General features: G+C 31.0%; 1 non-coding gene across 1 annotated transcript; it reads right to left on the bottom strand.

The window, feature by feature from the left end:
* Positions 1-4,686: 4,686 nt before the first annotated feature.
* Positions 4,687-4,792, bottom strand: LOC139886833 (small nucleolar RNA R71). The gene has a single exon (XR_011772694.1). It is a non-coding gene; the product is annotated as a small nucleolar RNA R71 (small nucleolar RNA).
* Positions 4,793-24,492: the final 19,700 nt, after the last annotated feature.

Consider the following 24,492-nt stretch of genomic DNA (forward strand, 5'->3'; position numbering starts at 1 on the left):
CCACAGATTTCACAACCAGTTATTGTTTCGTCGTTCGTGATCCAAGATTGACTGATCGAATTGTCATCAACACTCGTTTGAGAGTATTGATTTAATTGATTTTGGATATCAAAAAGAGTTTCCATAGCCTTGTTTTCAAAATTTTCCATTTTATTGCGATGGCCAAATTTTAGCTACAATGTGGTGCATTTACTAATTATCCTATTAGTTATAAAAATAGAAAAACTTATATAAGTTGTCCAATTAATAGACTTTTCTGCTTTTGCCCACGTTTCGAATAGCCAAAAGATGCAGCAGGGAGCCAGAACCCTTTAAATCGGAAGCTCACAACTCAGCCACTAACAAATCCAACTATTACTACGAAGCAGAAAATTGTCAACGTCCATTAATTTGACCACTTAAATAATTTTTCTTTCCGTTTGAGATATTAGATAAGAAATAGAGAAAATTTCTAAGTCCTAAAAACTAAAGCGTCGAGAAATAAGAAAGAAAAAGAATGCGCGAGTCGTGGAGTTTTAAGCCTGCAAACTCCGCGAGTCGTGGAGTTTGAAAAACGTTTTTTTTTTTAATTTTATATTGTTTTTCTAAAATGATATATAAATATATTTATACAAAAATAAATTAAAAATATAGCGTTTCGCTGAGGCCCCGGTAGCGGCGCCAAAAACTTGATGTGGTAGCGTGGGGGTACGTGATAGTACTATATTTTACTACGAAATACGTTACAAATTACACAAGTTTTAATTATTTATTTACAAATGGGATATACCTAAACCTTGCTACAACACTATAGGCAGTGTACCTAATCGTACAGTAGTGTAGTTTTTAGTAAGTCCGGTTCGTTCCACAGGGAGCGGGCTTATTGCACACTATATTTTTGAACAACTATATTTGTACAAAATATATATAATTATATATAATAATATATAAAAGGGGGTTTACCGTTTAATGACCGATTTGTTAATTTATATTTTAAGCGAAGCGTATAGTAAATGACGATATTTAAATAACAATATAAAATAAATAACAATAATTAAAATGACAATAAATAAAAGTACGAGGAAATATGAAATAAAATATATTATGCTTATTTAAACTTCCGTAACCATGATGGTTGACGTGTTGATTTTAAATTTATGCCCATGGGTTAATTGTTCTTTATCCTGGATTATTTAATATGTCCATACGTATTTGTCCATAATAGTCCATCAGTCATAAATATAAAGAGCGAAAGCCTTCGTCAAATTATTCTTATTCCCGAAGTCAAATATTCCAACTAATTAGGGATTCGAATTGTAACAAGGTTTTAATACTTTGTTTAATGAATACACCAGGTTATCGACTGCGTGTAAACCAAGGTTTTACTACTTTTTAACAATTACACCAATTACCCTTGAATGTAATTCACCCCTGTTTCAACAAGTCTATTAACTATTAATCCAGTTCCGTGTCCGGTAAAATGACTAATTATTGGTATTTATAGATATCCCGCCCACCGTACCCAGTCAAGCGTATGTGGTTATATATAAATACGTTAAATTATAAGTTTGTATATTAAATTAACAATGTATTGTTTAGTTAATATAAAACCCATTAATAGCCCATAGTCTAATTTTCACAAGTGTCGTTCTTTTATTCAAACCCCAATTATGGTACAAAGCCCAATTACCCAATTTTAATATTTTCAGCCCAACATCATGATTACTTCGGTATTAAATAAGCATAATAATAACTTAACTACGAGTTATTTAATTTAAAAAGGAGAACATAACTTACATTGAGTATTTATCGCGTAGTGTTACACGGACAGAATTTCGACTTCAAAACCCGTAAAAATAACTTTTACATAACCCAAACTAATCTAATATAAAACTAACCTATACTATATATATATATATATATATATATATATATATATATATATATATATATATATATATATATATATATATATTATTATCTATAGGAGTATTATTATTATTATGTTTATATATATTTTTAAAACTGCAGAAGCTCGTGGCCTTTTATATGCATTTTGGAATCTGGCTGCTCCGCGAGTCGTGGAGTTTTTGGCCTTCAAACTCCGCGAGTCGTGGAGTTTGATTTTTCAGCTCACAATTTTTTGGATCTTAGCTTGTCGACTCATGTCCCTGTTCCGGATTTTCGAACGCCTTTTCGTATAATTTAATATCTTGTACTTTGCGTTCCGCAACTTGTACTTTTGTCATTTTTTAACGTTTCTTATCAATAAATTGAACCACTTGGATTGTATCTTGTACATTTGAGCTTTTTGGTCATTTGCGTCTTCAAATCGTCGTTTTCGCCTTTTGTCTTCGCACTTATTTAATATAAACGATTACAACTTAAAATAGGACAATTACAACTAAATAATTTACATATTGGGAGGATATTGCTACTAAATATATGTTCATTTGGAGCACTATCATTATCTTTAGTGTATGCTATGATGTAGTCAGTTATAATGCCAAAATAATGTTATGGCTTGCGTATGTTGTCAAGATGCTTTCCGATTATGCTTTAAACTCAATCGCTTTTCTTACTAATAGAACATAGTTATTGGCTCTGTTATTGGGAAATCGCGAACCCCGATTCAGAGTACACTATCTGTGTCACCCCTTGGTAAGAGAAGTCTATCAGATACAACGCAAGTTTGACTGAGGCACACCGGTTGTAGTAAGTCCACTTAGCCTTGGATTCCGACGGAGGACTCTTTTGTAGTGAAACATCTAACTAAACCCCTAGTACATTGTCGGTCCCAGACCATGCTAATGTAGTCACCAAGCATATAAACTTCGTACGTGCACGCTGAAGCACAACGGTTGTTGTAAGCTGTACCTCTGCTAAGTAAGGCCATGGAACCCGGTCAGTGCTGCTTAGTACACTTCACCATAACGCGGTCTCAAGCATTGCACCCCGCTTGAGGGATTCTTGGTTAATTAAGGAACTATTTGTTTAAACACGTAAAGGATTGGACCGTTAGAATAACCGAACATGTACATGGAAGTCAAAATCGACTTGGCCATGGTGTTCTTTATGGTTGAACTCTTTTTAAGGGCCTAACTACCTTTTAAACCCAATCATTAACGAAAGCATCAAAGCACATCACGTCTCTCGGATACGACAAACCCTGTATTCTATTATGCTTAAGACGGTTAGACCTTTGTGGAATGTTAATACGTCACCCAACCGAGTCGCTCAATTGGATGAGCCGTCTGAACATGTATGCCTGTAGTCAAACTGCACGGGCGTCGGGGGTAAGGGACGTTGCTGTCTATTCAGAATCTTCAAGCCTATCGCATTACCCAGTGACATTTCTTACGACAGGGGCTTTTAGGACCAGTGTAATGTATACAAGGTCAATACCTATTCATGAGCCATCATTCCATAATCTCGGCAAAGTAACTAGCGAAATCATAGTATGCGCTTGTTTTAACCTTATCTGAATTACAAACTTTATTGCATTTACTTTACTTGTCTTATAAAATAGAAAACCCAAAATTAGGTAACAAACCACTACTCCTTCACCTTATAATTATCTTAAGCTTTAACTATAGGTTCGATTCTACTGATATCTTAAAAATACGACCCTAGGTCATACTTCCCTTACTCATAATAAGGAGTAGTACGATTTAGGCCCCGCTAAATATAAATTTAAAACTATTACTCCCTTTTGGTAACCGATTCTGGCGTGTTGCGACCTAACGACATTGCACAAATAAAACCGTCCGTTTTGGCCATATCATTAGGAGGAAGAGTTTTTGGCGCCGCTGTCGGAGTACTGGTATCAGATAATATTTCTTTTTATCAAACTCATTCACAAACATTTAGTGGTGTCTAAGAAAGACAATTATACACGAACTTGGTTGTTGGATTTTCCGAACAGTATCTAATTATATTGGAACTAAAAGGATCCTGCCTCTTCGTATTCAGCCTGGCCACTTGGTTTGTTGAATAGTTCGTGCAAAGCTCTGTTATCAAAATACCAGGGAATCAGTAGCAAGAACCAAAAACATATTTAAACTTAGGATAATTAGATTAGATTACGCTAGACCTATCTTAGATTGCTTTATATTAAGACTACCTTAGATTACCTTAGATTACTTTAGAATAACCTTAGGTTACTTTAGACTAAATTAGGAACTTAGCTTATCAGCTTAAAATTTAAAAACAAAAAGGCATACCCAGTGTATGACCCAAACTCGATCTAGACCAGGGCCGTTGTTATTCGTACATGATCCAGACGTAATAATCTCTAAAGCACGCAAGGAAGAACGAATCAGAAATCAAATGGCGTTACGCTTTACTTTAGCAGAAAACACCAAACCCTCGATTGAAGGTCGAGGAGGACCGATCAGATTCCCAGAGATTCAGGGACACTCATTCGAGTTAAAATATCACATCATACAGCTTATCCAAAACAGCTGTTAGTTTCATGGATTACCGAATGACGATCCTAACTCTCACCTTGATAAATTCATATCTCTTTCGAACTCATACAAACAGCCAGGATAGGACAAGATATAGTCCGGCTATACTTGTTTCCCTATTCTCTCACTTATTATGCACAAACATGGTTCGAAAGACTGGAAAAGGATTCCATCACGACATGGAAGGAGATGGCTACTAAATTCCTAACCAAATATTTTCCTCCTTCTAAACAAACCAAACTCAAGAATGATATCATTAACTTTAAACAAAGTTATGATGAATCTCCTTACACTGCATGGGAGCGATTCAAAACCCTGCTGAAGAAATGCCCTAATCACCAGTTAGAACGGTCAGCTCAAATCTGCACCTTCTACAATGGTCTTACGGTAAATCATAGGACGACGATCAATGCAGCAGCTCAAGGAAATCTACTGAACCAAACCGCAGATGAAGCATGGGAGTTGCTCGAGAACATGACAATGCATCATCTTGACTGGAACAGTGGTGAAATAACTTCAACATCTGCCTCACTCTCTGCACTTAACAATCAAAAGGAGGCCATCAAATACCTCACGGATAAGATGGAATCTCTTGCTAAACAACTCAGAGAATTGAAGACGCAGCCACAGCAGGTCAACCAGGCTCAGGCGTATACCAATTGTACTAACCCGCAACCCACTGAAGAATATCAAGTTGTGTACTAGAACCCTGACGGTTCAGTCTGTTACGTTCAATACCCAGTACGTCAACCAAATCACGGATTCAATCAACTACCTAGATTTAACCAGTTTCAACGAAACAACCAGCCTTTTCGCTATCGCTACCCACCTTATCCACCCCAACAATCTCAATTGTCCTACAATCAACCACTTCCACTCACTGGTCCACCAGTTTAGGAGAATTCCACAACCACCCAAATTACAAAAGTAACCAACCCTACTCTCGGGACTGATGATCAGTTGACTCAGTTCATTTAAGGACAACAATAGCTAAATCAGAGAACTGCATCCAGACAACACCAGACAGAGATACTAATGAGAAATCAATTGGCTCTGCTCAAATGTCTAGAAATGCAGCTCGGACAGTTATCACAACGCCTTGAAACCCGACCACAAGGGAGATTACCTAGTAATACTATTCAAAATCCCCACATAGAGGAAGTTAAGCAAATGGATTCCGTAATTCTAGAGGAAGAACCACGAAGAAGGTCAGCTAGGCTCAAGAACAAATCGACGTATACTCAGAAACTGTCCACTGCAACTCCAGTTCATGTACCTTACCCTGGAAGGCTACAGGAGGAACCATCCAAGCTTGATTCTTTCAAACTTGATGGAAGATTCCTGGACACCATGTCCAAAGTCCCCAATCATAAGAGATACATCCGAAGGCTTCTCTCTATAAAGGAAAGAATGCCATATTCTAACAAAATTCCACTGAGTGAAGAATGCTTGGCATTACTCAGAAACTCTCTACCGCAAAACCTAGGGGATACGGGTCGATTCATTTTCCCGTGTTCAATCTACCAGTCTGGAACCATTCATGCGCTAGCAGATTTAGGAGCAAATATGAACCTAATCTCCTGTGATGACCCGGGAATTTCTGACCAAATTTAAATTTGATCTTTATATGTTTTCGACACGATAAGCAAAGTTTTTTAAACTGAATTTCAAAAACTTTGAACTGTGTTCATGTAATCATTTGACCTTTGACTATGCCCGACGATTCACGAACAATTGTTTATAAACTAATATGTATATATATATATATATGTAAATATAAGGATGTATAATAATTAGAAGTAATAAAACATAATTTAAATTAAATATGTAAAATAAAATATAAATTTAATCATTTGAGTTGAATATGTAAAGTAGTATATAAAATAATGAAGTTACTATAAAATATATATATATATATATATATATATATATATATATATATATATATATATATATATATATATATATATATATATATATATATATATATATATATATGAACCTATACATAATTAATTTTGTATGTATATTGTAATATATAAAATATATAAATATTAAATATATGTTAATATATAATATTAATAATTAAATCAAGTACAAGTTAAACTATAAAAGTTATATTATTAACATTACTTCATTATGAATGATAATATTAATATTTGCATTATTATTATTATTATTTTTTTATATATATAAAAATATGAAATTTAATTTATACAAGTATTGTTATTAATATTATTATTATTGTAATCATTATTAATTTTGTTATTATTATTATTAGTTACATTATTATTAATAAAAAAAATAATATTAAATATTAATGTTTATGTAATTAATATTATCATATTTCTTTATATAATTAAAAAATGCAAATACAAAAATATGTATATAATCGATATATAAGGATATAGATACAGAATATATATATATACATAAATTCAGTTTTATACATATAAAAATACAATAATCCATATTTTGTTATCAATCACTATTTACTTTTACAAAAGTTTCTTCACATCCTGCTCATGATTTGTTTGATGTCTAGTGATCATTGCTCTCGTTACATAATCCAGCAAAATTCAGTAAGAAGTCGACATCCACCTTTTATTTATTTTATATATTTTTTTCTTACGGGAGATTCTTCTTGTCAAGTTTTCTTTACCATATAACAAACGGTTTGTCATTGTTATCAAGGAACTCATTCGAATTATATATTCCTCTATATCTCCTTTTCTTTCTCTCCCTTTCCTGCTCAAAATACATCAACGCACACTTTCACCGCTGCCATTTTATTGGTGCAGTTGACTCACCATTTTTGCAACATGGTTGCTGCTATTCTGTGTCATCAATTCGCAGCCAACTCCTACTGTTTTGCAACACCACAACTATCACCAAATGTTGCTACGTTGGTTGCTATTTTCTTGTCCATAACCCACTACAATCCATCATCAAATACTGCAGCTGCTACTACAACTTTTTCTGTCTTGAATTGAAGATAAAACAAACACCATCAAACCAACCTCACCATTGAACCTGCAACACATATTTAATATTACTGATTAACTACAGTAGACGTTATCAAATCATCAAATCAAATATATAATCCAAATAACCACTTTTGTCTATAGAGACTCACTTGATTCACCACCATTGTGTCACCAATTCTTGTTGTTCCTACTCAAAAACTGTCATCAAACCAACACCATTGTACCTGCACATTGTGATAACCTACTGCTACTATGAACAACCACAGATTTGCCATTACCCATTACCAACCCGCTTTCAAGTTTGTTTTCTGTTTCATTCATAAAAACCCATCTAATTACCACTACCCACAACCATAAAACCCAGGTCAAGAATATTCAAAATCAATCAAAGGATTACATGAAAATAGAACACAAGTACAATTCTATCATTGGTAATGTTCTGTGCAAAAGTGGAGACCCGGAGAAAGCTGGTATAATTTTAAACATATAAAGATGGTGACGATTCTGAATGATGATGATAATAAATCGATGCTCTATTAAACATTTATGATTTTGGATTGAGTGATCTGTTGAAGAATCGAATAACCCTAAATCGTGATATGTTTTCTCTGCATTTTTTTTACTTCTGCTTTATCGATCTGTTTTGGAGCAGATATATAAAACACTTTTTGACTTTAATTAGGTATTATTATTATATTTTATTATTATTATTATTATTATTATTATATTTATTTTTATTATTATTATTATTATTATTATTATTATTATTAATAAAATAAATATTATTATTAATATTATCATTAAAATTACCAATAGTATTATCACTAAAAATTTGTATTATTATGATAGTTGTTATAAATAAATACTAAGATTTACATATAAAGATTTCAAAATACATTACATATTATTATATTTAATAAGTTAATATTATTTAATTTTACATATAATAGTATTAATAAGATGTATAAAATTATTTATATATATATATTACATAAATATATTTGTATAAGATAAATTGTAATATATATTATAAAACATTAATACAATATTAATTAGACTTTATTATAAAATTTTATATGAATAGACATAAATTTAAAACATTATATAACGTATATAAACATTAAAATTTAATACAATATTGATAATATATTTAAAACATAAATATACTATAATAAATTATAAATAAAACTATTAAATACTTTAATAATGAATTACTATATTAATATTAATAAACGAATATTATAATAACTTAACATCATAATATATAAAAATAAATATATTCGATGTATATATATAACACATATAAACTAAGGACATAATAGATAAATAAAGTAGATATATTGGAGTTAACTTAAAACTTTTATAAAAGATTATATAATTAATATTTGATTTATTACCATTATACGTTTATAATATTATCTGATATATAGTACTGATATAAGTTCGTGAATCCGAGGCCAACCCTGCATTGTTCAGTTGTTCAATATAGTTATATGTATTTTTACTACAAAATACATTAGGTGAGTTTCATTTGCCTTTTTACCCTTTATATTTTTGGGCTGAGAATACATGCGCAAATTTTTATAAATGTTTTACGAAATAGACACAAGTACGTGAAACTACATTCTATGGTTTAATTATCGAAATCGAATATGCCTTTTTTATTAAGTCTGGTAATCTAAGAATTAGGGAACAGACACCCTAATTGACGCGAACTCTAAAGATAGATCTATCGGGCCCAACAAGCCCCATCCAAAGTACCGGATGCTTTAGTACTTCAAAATTTATATCATGTCCGAAGGAGGATCCCGGAATGATGGGGATATTCATATATGCATATTGTGAATGTCGGTTACCAGGTGTTCAATCCATATGAATGATATTGTTGTCTATATGCATGGGACGTATGTTTATGAGAAATGGAAATATGAAATCTTGTGGTCTATTAAAATTATGAAATTATTATTTATGTTAAACTAATGAACTCACCAACCTTTTGGTTAACACTTTAAAGCATGTTTATTCTCAGGTACAAAAGAAATCTTCCGCTGTGCAATTGCTCATCTTAGAGATATTACTTAGAGTCATTTATGACATATTTCAAAAGACGTTGCATTCGAGTCGTTGAGTTCATCAAGATTATTATTAAGTCAATTATAGTAAGATATATTACGAAATGGTATGCATGATGTCAACTTTCGATGTAATGAAAGATTGTCTTTTCAAAAACGAATGTAATGTTTGTAAAATGTATCATATAGAGGTCAAGTACCTCGCAATGTAATCAACTATTGTGAATTGTTTATAATCGATATGGACTTCGTCCGAATGGATTAGGATGGGTCGCTAAAGTTGGTATCAGAGCGGTGGTCTTAGCGAACCAAGTCTGCATTAGTGTGTCTAACTAATAATTCGTTAGAATGCATTAGTAAGTCTGGACATCGACCTAGTAGTTGTTAGGTTATATTAATAAGTCTGGGCTTGAACCTGGTCTGCATGTCAAAAAGTTTTTGCTTATCATTTTGTGTTGAAAATTACCTGCTTATCATTCATAGTCTAGACATGTCTTGCTGCATTGATTGCATGAATAGTGTATAGATAAAATTCATATCTTAGCATATCTGCTAAATCTTATCTTATCGTATTTATTACTGTAAACTTTACCTGACGTATCCCATAAATTCCTCCGTAATCTACGAAACTTTTATTCCATATATATGGATATTCTATGTAATTAGAATACCATCCGATAGCCGAAAATCTTTTCATATCGAAAATCCTTTATCCAATCGTACGAAATGGAATTCATCACCAGTTCGAGTCACTCTGATTCCGAAATGGAATCCCACTCAAGCTCCGAAAGTAGTGTGACCGGAATGGATCAACCAATCAGTCATCATCTATTCTGGATGAACTGGGGATGGGTTCGTAGCCTCTTCAATCACTGGAGATAAGAAGAAGGCGATCCTTTCCATCCACCACATTGCCCTCTTGGCGAAGAATATGAAACACTTACCGGCGAACCTGTCCGAAACACAATCTTCTCTCTCATTTCCAGAGTATCTCATCACGATTATATACTATATCAAATTCTAGATTATATTTATCCACTCGTCCAAACCGACAATCACCCCAGTGTAATAGAAGAAGTCAACGAACTTCGCGCTCGGGTAACAGCTTTAGAGAATATGGTGCGAAGGTTACAAACACCAGCAGCCGCACCAGCAGCATAGACAGTACCAACACCACCACCATCAACATCCACATCCCACACCTCAACATCACAATATTTATCTCGAACATCAATATCATACGCACTATAGATACCAAGGAGTACCAATAACAATTAACAATGAAGTATTGATCCATAACTTCAATAATATTCTGCGAAGAATATGTGATTCCTGATAACTTTAGAGATTACTTATTCTAGCTCAAACCGAAAAGCAAATGAGATTAATATCATATTAATTCATTAAATCCATAATTACATCTGAAGAAAATATATATGAATATATGCTTTCATAAAGATTGTAATTAAAAATTCTTTCGTACAAACTGTTAATGGTGAAAATATTTTAACGGGTAGGTAATACCCGAGGAATATTTAAATTTCACATTAATAAGTTACATTGTACATTCTTAATCTGATTCAACAATCATTTACTATCCTACTTACATCTACCGATATACGAATCCGTTCACCACAGAATAACCATTTTCATTCAATTTCATATTCGGATTTTGATTTATCAGAATCCAACAAGTGGCATAATGAAGAACACATTTGACGAAATAAAATTTGATAGAAACAAACAAATTAACTACGAAAAATCTTGTTAAGAATCCACGCTAACTTTTCCAGCTAACTGTTCCTAGCTAACTGATTACATTTTATTTATCGCTGTTTATTTATGGCAATTTAATTATCACAATTTTATTTATCGTCATTTAATTTCTGTTATTTAATTTACGCACTTTAAATATCGGGACATGTATACAATATTTTAACATATCATATCGACCCATCTATATATATTATTTGGAATAACCATAGACACTCTATATGCAGTAATGATCGAGTTCTCTATACAGGTTGAGGTTGATTCTATAAAAATATATATAGTTTGAGTTGTGATCGAGTCTAAGACGTATACGGGTCACGACACGTATTAATTAATTCGAATATTATATATTAAACTATATATGAATTATTGGACTATCGACTGTGGATTATTGACTGTGGACTAATGACTTTGGACAATTAAAATGAATTAAAATGTGATTATAATATATGAAACTAAATAATTCTTTAAGTTGCCACTTGATTTCATCTTAAACGCCATTTGTATCTTGACGATTCCAATCTGCGTTCAAACCTTTCATGATTCTTAAAAACACCTAAATCGAGAGGATGAACCAACCGCACTTCATCTACGGAAGAAAAGATTGATGCATATAGTTATGCACCTGAAAAACTCTCGAAAACTGAGTAAACGTTTAAAACGTAGCTATGCTAAATTTTTTTTTTTGTGTTATTACTACCCAAAATAACTTTGCAATCCCTTTCCAAAATAGCCAATTTTGTCACAGCTCTAGCAAGACAACTTTGACTTTTCATACGAAGCAACCTTATTATAACGTTGATATATACGCGTGCTCTTTTATTGTTACCAGATAACCTTTCATATTCCACCATATTACCATCAGCGTTTAATCATCTAAAAACACAATTCTCCTGAAACCACCTCGGATTAATAACCGATGATTCAGATATCATAGTATTAAATGCAGAGGAGACAGAAAAATGGTAGATGGTCTAAACGGCCAAAAGTTTGATGATAAAGAAAGGAGTGTTAGGAACGCTCGATTGAAAATTGGGTATGGAAAAACAGATTGAGCTACCCATGAAGGAGACCAAGGACAAATACAAGGACCAAACCCTATATTCAAAGGATTCAGGTAATTCTAGATCCGTTGAAATCTTTAGAGAATATCTTGCTCCGAAGTCATGTTAAAATCTTGTGGAAAATCTTTCTACATCAATTATCGAACTTAGAAATTCCAAAATATCATCATCAATATCTTCGATATTTCTGAGGATATTTTCATAAATATTCTCGTCCAAAATTTTATGCCTCATCGTGCTTCCTGTGTATCATTATTTTGGAAACATTCAATAGAGAATTTAGTACCGAAAAGTGGATTATGCGAAACTATGAAGGAAGCTGTGGACAAATCACAAAGAATAAGTTTGACTTCAAAGAATCCAAATGATTCTGTTTATGATGAAATCGTTAGCGAATACCTTGCTTCCGAATCTAAACCTTTACGAATAAATCTTCTTCATCATCCATCGATATTAGAAATTCCAAGATATCATCGTATCTTTCATTATAAATATCCTCCATATTTCTGAAGATATTTTCATAACTATTCTTATCAGAAATTATTAATCTCTTCGTGCTATCAGTATTACATCATATAGAAACTGTTAGTTTCTATATTCTGTAAACTTTCGAGCTTAAAATATGAATGTTATTGAAGTAATGTTGGGAACTGATGCATGAGTTAGTATAATATAATGACACTTGATCAACGTGATTCTATTACAGTAAGTCATGCTGAGTTTCTAATGGGACGTGATGATTCACAGATCCTAACGGCATCACGTGCCATGTTACAAAACTCTTTCATTCTACTTAACTTCTGAACATATCAAGAAAATATATTCTTGATAGTTCTATTCTCAGTGATTCTGAAAATTTGACAAATCAAATCGTGCTAATACGTTCTTTCTTGTTTAGAACATGATGTTCATTCAAAACTCCATACTTATGAATTCTGGACCGTTACTCGCTTTACTAGAGGTCGAGAAGATAATAAAAAGGCAAAGAGCTCCAAAATATAAGAGAAAATATAAAGCCCAATAACAACACGGAGATTACAAACCGTGGATATTAATACGGAAAGCAATATAAAGACACGGTATAATTAAGAATAGTATCACCCCAAGGTAATAGTAGAAGTAAACAAATTCTTCTGATGGAAGATTGAAAAGAAGGATGACAGAAATGATAATTAGAAAAAATAGCAAGGATTAGAACTGGATTAAACATTTTCATAATCTTTTGGATGTATGAACTAAGAAAGAAAGTATAGAAATGGTGAGAATAATGGAACGGAAGAGTTTAATTTATAATGGAAATACCAGACACAGTAATCCAGGCAGATCTCCGCATTTAATTAGAGAGATCCTGATTTCTTTATTCGCCGAAGAATCAAATCTATTAGATTTAGAAGATTTTCTTTAAATCCCTTGAATTCCGGAATTCAACAAAGACAACGTTAAAAGTTAAGACGCACCTTTTTTTCTGAATTCAACCATGACTAATCAAAAGTTATGATAAAGCTTGTCTTTCTCATTTCACTCCTTTGTAATGACTTCACTCACCCGCTTCGAGTAATCGAATCATATTATCCACATTACTCTATGGTAATGAAATTCTATTTTATCGACTCATATTCGTCATGAAAACATTTTTATTGTTAGTCATGACGACTTCACTCAAATTTCGGGACGAAATTTCTTTAACGGGTAGGTACTGTGATGACCCGGGAATTTCCGACCAAATTTAAACTTGATCTTTATATGTTTTCGAAACGATAAGCAAAGTCTGTTAAACTGAATTTCAAAAACTTTGAACTGTGTTCATGTAATCATTTGACCTTTGACTATGCCCGACGATTCACGAACAATTGTTTATAAACTAATATGTATATATATATATATGTAAATATAAGGATGTATAATAATTAGAAGTAATAAAACATAATTTAAATTAAATATGTAAAATAAAATATAAATTTAATCATTTGAGTTGAATATGTAAAGTAGTATATAAAATAATGAAGTTACTATAAAAATAAATAAATAAATAAATATATATATATATATATATATATATATATATATATATATATATATATATATATATATATATATATATATATATATATATATATATATATATATTGAACCTATACATAATTAATTTTGTATGTATATTGTAATATATAAAATATATAAATGTTAAATATACGTTAATATATAATATTAATAATTAAATCAAGTACAAGTTAAACTATAAAAGTTATATTATTAACATTACTTCATTATGAATGATAATATTAATATTTGCATTATTATTATTATTATTATTATTATATATATAAATATGAAATTTAATTTATACAAGTATTGTTATTAATATTATTATTATTGTAATCATTATTAATTTTGTTATTATTATTATTATTAGTTACATTATTTTTAATAAAAAAAAATATTAAATATTAATGTTTATGTAATTAATATTATCATATTTCTTTATATAATTAAAAAATGCAAATACAAAAATATGTATATAATTGATATATAAGGATATAGATACAGAATATATATATATACATAAATTCAGTTTTATACATATAAAAATACAATCACTATCTACTATCTACTTTTACAAAAGTTTCTTCACATCCTGCTCATGATTTGTTTGATGTCTAGTGATCATTGCTCTCGTTACATAATCCAGCAAAATTCAGTAAGAAGTCGACATCCACCTTTTATTTATTTTATATTTTTTTTCTTACGGGAGATTCTTCTTGTCAAGTTTTCTTTACCATATAACAAACGGTTTGTCATTGTTATCAAGGAACTCATTCGAATTATATATTCCTCTATATCTCCTTTTCTTTCTCTCCCTTTCCTGCTCAAAATACATCAACGCACACTTTCACCGCTGCCATTTTATTGGTGCAGTTGACTCACCATTTTTGCAACATGGTTGCTGCTATTCTGTGTCATCAATTCGCAGCCAACTCCTACTGTTTTGCAACACAAGTGGCTATCACCAAATGTTTCTGCGTTGGTTGCTATTTTCTTGTCCATAACCCACTACAATCCATCATCAAATACTGCAGCTGCTACTACAACTTTTTCTGTCTTGAATTGAAGATAAAACAAACACCATTAAACCAACCTCACCATTGAACCTGCAACACATATTTAATATTACTGATTAACTACGGTAGACGTTATCAAATCATCAAATCATAAATATAATCCAAATAACCACTTTTGTCTATAGAAACTCACTTGATTCACCACCATTGTGTCACCAATTCTTGTTGTTCCTACTCAAAAACTATCATCAAACCAACACCATTGTACCTGCACATTGTGATAACCTACTGCTACTATGAACAACCACATATTTGCCATTACCCATTACCAACCCGCTTTCAAATTTGTTTTTTGTTTCATTCATAAAAACTCATCTAATTACCAATACCCACAACCATAAAACCCAGGTCAAGAATATTCAAAATCAATCAAAGGATTACATGACAATAGAACACAAGTACAATTATGTCATTGGCAATGTTCTGTGCAAAAGTGGAGACCCAGAGAAAGCTGGTATAATTTTAAATCTATATGTGTGATCATTTATTTATATGAATTTCTCAAATATCATTGTAACTTTAAAGATACTAAAACCAAGAACTTAACAGGGCAAATTATCAATTGCAATGGAATTAAATTACAAATTACAAATTTATGGATACAATTAAAATACACAGAATAATATATATATATATATATATATATATATATATATATATATATATATATATATATATATATATATATATATATATATATATATATATATATATCACCAATTAATCAGAAAGCAAAATACTCTGTATAAATTATGAACAAATATATGAACTCATATCTTCAAACTAATTAATTCGATTTGTATCAAGTCCAAAAACCCTAATTTCACATTAATCCCATTACATCGGTAAAAAGTAAAGATTGAAGGACTAGTAACTTATCGATATGATAACTGATTTGAAATAACACAGCTTTAAACCATGAGACTAATTTCGAATGTCATACCTGATGATTATGATGAACAACGATGATAATGAAGATTGATGGTGACGATTCTGAATGATGATGATAATAAATCAATGCTCTATTAAACATTTATGATTTTGGATTGAGTGATCTGTTGAAGAATCGAATAACCCTAAATCGTGATATGTTTTCTCTGCATTTTTTTTTTACTTCTGCTTTATCGATCTGTTTTGGAGCAGATATATAAAACGCGTTTTGACTTTAATTAGGTATTATTATTATATTTTATTTATTATTATTATTATTATTATTATTATTATTATTATATTTATTATTATTATTATTATTATTAATAAAATAAATATTATTATTAATATTATCATTAAAATTACCAATAGTATTATCATGTATTATTATGATAGTTGTTATAAATAAATACTAAGATTTACATATAAAGATTTCAAAATACATTACATATTATTATATTTAATAAGTTAATATTATTTAAATTTACATATAATAGTATTAATAAGATGTATATAATTATTTATATATATATTACATAAATATATTTGTATAAGATAAATTGTAATATATATTATAAAACATTAATACAATATTAATTAGACTTTATTATAAAATTTTATATGAATAGACATAAATTTAAAACATTATATAACGTATATAAACATTAAAATTTAATACAATATTGATAATATATTTAAAACATAAATATACTATAATAAATTATAAATAAACTATTAAATACTTTAATAATGAATTACTATATTAATATTAATAAACGAATATTATAATAACTTAACATCATAATATATAAAAATAAATATATTCGATGTATATATATAACACATATAAACTAAGGACATAATAGATAAATAAAGTAGATATATTGGAGTTAACTTAAAACTTTTATAAAAGATTATATAATTAATATTTGATTTATTACCATTATACATTTATAATATTATCTGATATATAGTACTGATATAGGTTCGTGAATCCGAGGCCAACCCTGCATTGTTCAGTTGTTCAATATAGTCATATGTATTTTTACTACAAAATACATTAGGTGAGTTTCATTTGCCTTTTTACCCTTTATATTTTTGGGCTGAGAATACATGCGCAAATTTTTATAAATGTTTTACGAAATAGACACAAGTACGTGAAACTACATTCTATGGTTGAATTATCGAAATCGAATATGCCCTTTTTATTAAGTCTGGTAATCTAAGAATTAGGGAACAGACACCCTAATTGACGCGAACTCTAAAGATAGATCTATCGGGCCCAACAAGCCCCATCCAAAGTACCGGATGCTTTAGTACTTCGAACTTTATATCATGTCCAAAGGAGGATCCCGGAATGATGGGGATATTCTTATATGCATATTGTGAATGTCAATTACCAGGTGTTCAATCCATATGAATGATATTTTTGTCTCTATGCATGGGACGTATGTTTATGAGAAATGAAAATATGAAATCTTGTGGTCTATTAAAATTATGAAATTATTATTTATGTTAAACTAATGAACTCACCAACCTTTTGGTTGACACTTTAAAGCATGTTTATTCTCAGGTACAAAAGAAATTTTCCGCTGTGTAATTGCTCATCTTAGAGATATTACTTAGAGTCATTTATGACATATTTCAAAAGACGTTGCATTCGAGTCGTTGAGTTCATCAAGATTATTATTAAGTCAATTATAGTAAGATATATTACGAAATGGTATGCATGATGTTAACTTTCGATGTAATGAAAGATTGTATTTTCAAAAATGAATGTAATGTTTGTAAAATGTATCATATAGAGGTCAAGTACCTCGCAATGTAATCAACTGTTGTGAATCGTTTATAATCGATATGGACTTCGTTCGAATGGATTAGGACGGGTCGCTAAATCTCCTACTCTCTCTACAAGAGATTAGAGTTAGGAGACTTGTCACCAACTAAAATGACAATCCAACTTGTTGATCACACAATTCGATATCCTAAGGGCATAGTTGAGAACGTCTTGGTGAAAGTCGACAAATTCTTGTATCCTACGGATTTTGTAGTCATGGACATTAAAGAAGACCTACACACACTAATAGTGTTAGGAAGACCTTTCATGAATACGGCTAGGACTGTCATTAATGTGTTCAATCAAACCTTGATCTTGTGATCACATGGGGAGAGCGTTACCTTCAAAATTAACCGACCTACTGTCATGACCCAGAAATTTCGGTCAAATTTAAACTATGATAATTCCGACAAGATAAGCAAATTGATGTGTTGCATTAAAATGTTTTTTTCATACATTTAATTAACCATTGGACTTTACCCTACGATTCACGAACAACCTATAATTTAAAACTCGAACCCGTCATGATTTATATATGAAATGATAAAAATTTACTATTAAACGATGCTATTTCAAATTAAAAATTTTACGCATTAAGTCGTTTTATTTTTATGATATAATTTTTGCAATTTTTTTAAGAAACGAAGTTAAATTAAAAATGTACAATTTGTAAAGCAAAACGTACAACAACGTGTAGCTTAAATAGTTGAATCGAAATTAATTCATTTACTATTCAGATGAATAGTAAATGAAATGAAATTAATTAATTAACTATTCACATGAAAGTGACATGATAGAAATTATTAATTATAAGTTACATAATATACCCCTGAAGTATTTAATAAATACGACTTTTTAAAAGTTTACGATTTAAATTTGATTCTAAATTTATTATTATATTATTATATTTTATTTCAATATTATTATATTATTATATTTATTATATTATTATATTAAAATTTATATTATATTATATATCTTTGTCCAGTCAAAAACTAGGAAAACACATATTACGCTTATAAACTTTATAAATGAACTTTTTTACAACTAATTTCATAAAGATTAAGACCAAAACAGATATATATGTATTCAAATATAAAAAGTGGAATTTTTACTCATACTTTTACCCGTCAATTATTAGCAACAAGAGTACAAAATACCGGTCCGTGAAAACTGTCGGTAGATATTATTGAATTCTAATTCACACGTTTGATTTTTTTTATTATTATATTATTTTAATATTATTATATTATTACTTTATTATAATATTATATTATATTTCAATATTATTAAATTATTATATTTATACTATATATATGGAACGATTATGTTTCTGGTTCAATTCATTCACATAGTTAGCTATAGATATATTACTCCGTAGTACTAAATTCTTATTATTATTTTTATTATTATTACTCTTAATATTAATATAATTATTATTATTATTAAGTAGTATCATTAATATTAGTATTAGTAATATACATAAAATACTACGACGGGGTTATGTTCAAGTGATTTCAAAATGGATTTTTCAAATGGGTTAAAGCTAAGGAATTCATGGGTATTAAAAAGGGAGGTTATGGGTATTGATCGGGGGTATTGTTCGTGAATCAAAGGTCAACCTTGCATTTATCATTTCCGTTGCGTCTGCATACTTTTCCTGCAATATTGAACCACAATATTGATACGTGAGTTTTCATAGCTCCCCTTTTATATATATTTTTGGGCTGAGAATACATGCGTATTTTATAACTGTTTTAGGAAATGGACACAAGTACTAAAAACATATTCTACATTGAGTTGTACCACTTTGCATATTTTTCCCTAATAGCTTGGTAACTAATATTTACATGTTGTAAGAGCATGTAAGCGCGAATCCTATTGATAGATCTATCGGGTTTGACAACCCCAACCGGGCTAGTCGCTCTAGTATCGTAAACGGTTGCATAGTACTTCGTTTTTACTACACTTGGTACAGTGTAGGGAGATTTCATAATAAAGGGAATATGCCACATTAATTGTTAAGTATGGTTACCGAAGCGCTCAACAACTAATAGAATACTTTTGTACACTTGCGAGTGTACGGATATTTATGAAAACTGAAATCGTGGTCTATTACTATAACAGAAATGATTGATTATGATAAACTATGAACTCACCAACCTTTTTGGTTGACACTATAAAGCATGTTTATTCTCAGATATTAAAGAAGCTTCCGCTGTTTAACTGCTATGTGCATGGAGTCTTACATGGCATATTTTTCAAGGTAACTTTGCATTCAAGCATTAATATGTATTATATTTTGACTGTTTAGTCTATTGATGTATTATTGTGAACTATCATTTATTGGGATTGTCTATATGTAGAAATCACCACAAGTCGAAAACATTTATATACATGTTTTAAAAATGTATACAGATTTTAAAACTTTCTTATATAGAAAGCGCGTCTTTTGAAATTAATGCAATGTTTGTAAAACGTATCATATAGAGGGCAAACCTCGCAATGGGACCGATGAATGATGTGCTGCGCCAATAGGGATTTTGGCGGGCCATCACAGATGGTATCAGAGCCAGGCCCCGGACCAAACGTGCACTGCGAGGACGTTGTGTCCCATTAGGGGGAGGATTGTAACATCCGTGTTACATCCGTCCCACATCGGTTGGATAGGGGAACAAAGCATGCCTTATAAGGGTGTGGATACCTTTCCTAGCATGACGCGTTTTGGGACCACAAGCGCAGCAGATCCCATAAAAACTCTACAGTTAAGCGTGCTCATGCGAGGGCACTATCAGGATGGGTGACCTCCTGGGAAAGTGCTCGTCGTGTGTGGTTGCCAAGAAAAATCCGTGCGCCTACGGGCAAAGCGGACAATATCATGCTACGGGGAACGTGTTACCTGGGATGTCACAGAGTACCTATCCGTTAAAAGAAATTTCGTCCCAAAATTTGGCTAAGGAAAGTTGATAACGAAAACGAGGATATTTTCGTATCACGAAATATGATATAACTTGAATTTTTTAAATGAATTCGATTGTTAGTATAATCATTATCAAAGAAAATGATAAGATCGATGAATGGAGTATTTCGAGTACCCTAAATGGGTCGGGTTCCGTTTTATGATAAGCACAAGTTCAATAAATTTCTCACTATTGAGAAGTACAAATGAAATGATAAAGATTTCTCCGGAAATACGATAGATAGGATTTCAAATGAGCATAACTAGTGTTATAAGCAGAAAGAAAAATGTAATGGCACGATTATATTAGCAAACTACTGGAATCACGGAAAGTATAGAACAATCAAGAAAATACATTCTTGGTATGTTCAGATGTTAAGTAAAATAAAAGAGTCGCGTAACATGGTACATGGTGAGGGTAATGTTGATCAAGTACTACCTTCATCATGTGCCATTAGAACTTCCGCATGACTTACTATAATATAATCACGTTGATCGGGCGTCATTATATTACACCAACTCATGCTTTCATTCCAACACTACTCTATAATTTCAATGAACTTAAATTCGAATGTTACAAAAATTTTGAAACTAAAACAGTTTCTGTTATGATGTAATACAGATAACGCGAAGAGATAATTAATTTCAAACAAGAATGTTTATGGAGGTATTTTTCAGAAATATTGAGGATATTTATAATGGAAGATACGATGATATCTTAGAATTTAAAAAAAAAATTAAAATCAAAAGATGATGAAGAAAATTCTTCCGCAAGGATTTAGAATACGTAAAGAGATTGCATATCTTCTGAGATTTCCATCACAAACTGAATTATCTAAATTCTTTAGGTACGAGTTTAGTCCTTGTGATTTGTCAACAGCCTCCTTCATAGTTTGCTCAATCCATTTTTCAGTTCCAAATTTCTTTTCTAACATACTTTTCTTTATTATCAACTTTTGACTATTAAGACCATCAACAGCTTTGGCTGCTTCATCCGCATTCTCATATATAACGAGTCTGATTCGTTGATTTTCAATCTGAGGTGCTTTCAAAAATTTTGAATTGGAGTGTTTGAACGCAGGTTGTATCCGTTAGTATATAATGGTGGAGGTGAAATCATCGCGAATTATGAAAGATACGAATAATATTCTCCTCGGTTTTATGAATAACATTTTGAATTCAAAGTATGGTTTCGAAGGATGTAGGAAATTAAGATTGATGACAATTCTTAAATCTTGACTTGGATTTTGATTTGTCAAAATCAGAATATGTAATTGAATTGGCATGGAAAATGGCTGTCTTGATTTTTGTGAAATGATGTATATTGCTATGAAAGGAGAGAGTATAATTAACGATTGTCGAAACATCAGCGTAACATATTAATGTGAACTTAAGTATTTCTCGGGTATTACCTACCCGTTAAAATAAAATTTCACAAGTAATATTTTGTACAAAAGAATTTTATTACAGTCTTTATGAAAATATATGTATGTATATTTTCTTCAGATGTAATGTAGATTTAATGAGTTAATATTATATTAATCTCATTTGGTTTACTGTTGGAACTAGAAATGAATAATCCCTAAAACTTTAGAGATTACATAATCTTTGCGGAGTATTTCACTAATGTAATTAATACATCATTATTTATTCTTATTGATATTCCTTGGTGAAGGATGTTGATACTCATGAAATACTTGTGAATTCCGTAAAGTACGAATGATGTTTTCTGGAAAGTTTTGAGTATATCAAAAATGGGAGTGTAAAATCAAACATGTAGTTGAATAATACACTTGGTTTATTATGAAATGGAATTCATTGGTTTGAAACAAAGATTGCAGTTAAATAAGAATGTACATCATAGCATATTAGTAATATGAATTAACAGGGTAGTATCTACCCTTTTTCCATTCATACTTAATAGCTTAGTACGAAAAAATATATTATGGTTTCCAAAATTCATATATATATAATATATAAATTCTTTGGAAATGATGAGTTAATACTTCATAACTCGTTATTCCAATATACTCCTCGGTGATTGTGGTGTCGATATCATCGGTGGTTATGGAGTTGGTGGAGCTTGTGGTGCTACAGGTGTTACTGGTGTTGGTGATACTAATGGTGATGCTGGTGGTACTTCTAGTGGTGCTTGTATAACCAGTCTAGCTTGTAGATTACACACCATTCTTGTCAGGGTTTCCTCTATCATCTCTATCCATCTACTCTTTTGGTTTATGGTTAGAACTAGAATAAGTAATCTCTAAATTTTTTTAGAAATTACATATTCTCTGCAGAATATTGCTTCAATGAAGTGATGAATCGATACTTCATCATTTGTTGTTGTTGGTACTCCTTGGTACCTATGGTGCGTATGATGATGCTCGAAGTACAGATTTTAGATGTGATATTGAGGTGTGGGATGCGGATGTGGTTGTTGGTGGTGATAATGATGCTGTTGATGTCGATGATGCTGCTGGTGTTTGTGGTATTGAGGCTTCCGATGTGGATGTTGTTAGCAGTACTGGTGTTGTTGATGGTGCTTGTAATCCTTGCACCATATTCTCCAAAACCATCACGTGATCGCGAAGCTCGTTGACTTCTTCTATTACACCGGGATGATTGTCGATTCGGACGAGCGGATGAATAAGATTCAGAATTTGGGATAGTATATAATCGTGACGAGATACTCTGGATATGAGAGAGAAAAGGGTGTTTCGAACAGGTTCGCCAGTAAGTGCTTCAGGTTCTTCGCCAAGAGGTGAATGTGGTGGATGGAAGGGATCACCTTCTTCTTGTCTCCAATGGTTAAGTAGATTACGAACACATCCCCAATTCATCCAGAATAGATGATGGCTAATTGGTTGATCCATTCTGTTTACGCTGCTTTCGGAGCTCAGGTCGAATTCCATATCGGAATAGCTGTCGGAATCCGAGGAATTTGAACTAGTTGTGGGATCCATCTTATATAATCAGGGAAAGAATTTTTAGTATGAAATAGATTATAGGACTTAGATTTGGTATTCTTCAATACATAATTTACATATGTATATATAATATCAAAATCCCATAAATTACGGAGGAATCTTTGGAAGATGTCAGACAAAGTTCGCAGTAACAGATATGCTAAGATAGGAATTCGTCTATACACTATTTGTGCAATAAATGCAGGAAAACGCATCTAGACTTATGAACGATAAGCAGGTAATTTCCGACAAGAAATGATAAGCAAAATTTATAATATGCAGATACGGTCGAAGTCCAGACTTACTAATGCATCCTAACAACTACTGGTTAGACACA

Source organism: Rutidosis leptorrhynchoides, chromosome 1, assembly GCF_046630445.1.
Source record: "Rutidosis leptorrhynchoides isolate AG116_Rl617_1_P2 chromosome 1, CSIRO_AGI_Rlap_v1, whole genome shotgun sequence".
Lineage (NCBI taxonomy): Eukaryota > Viridiplantae > Streptophyta > Magnoliopsida > Asterales > Asteraceae > Rutidosis > Rutidosis leptorrhynchoides.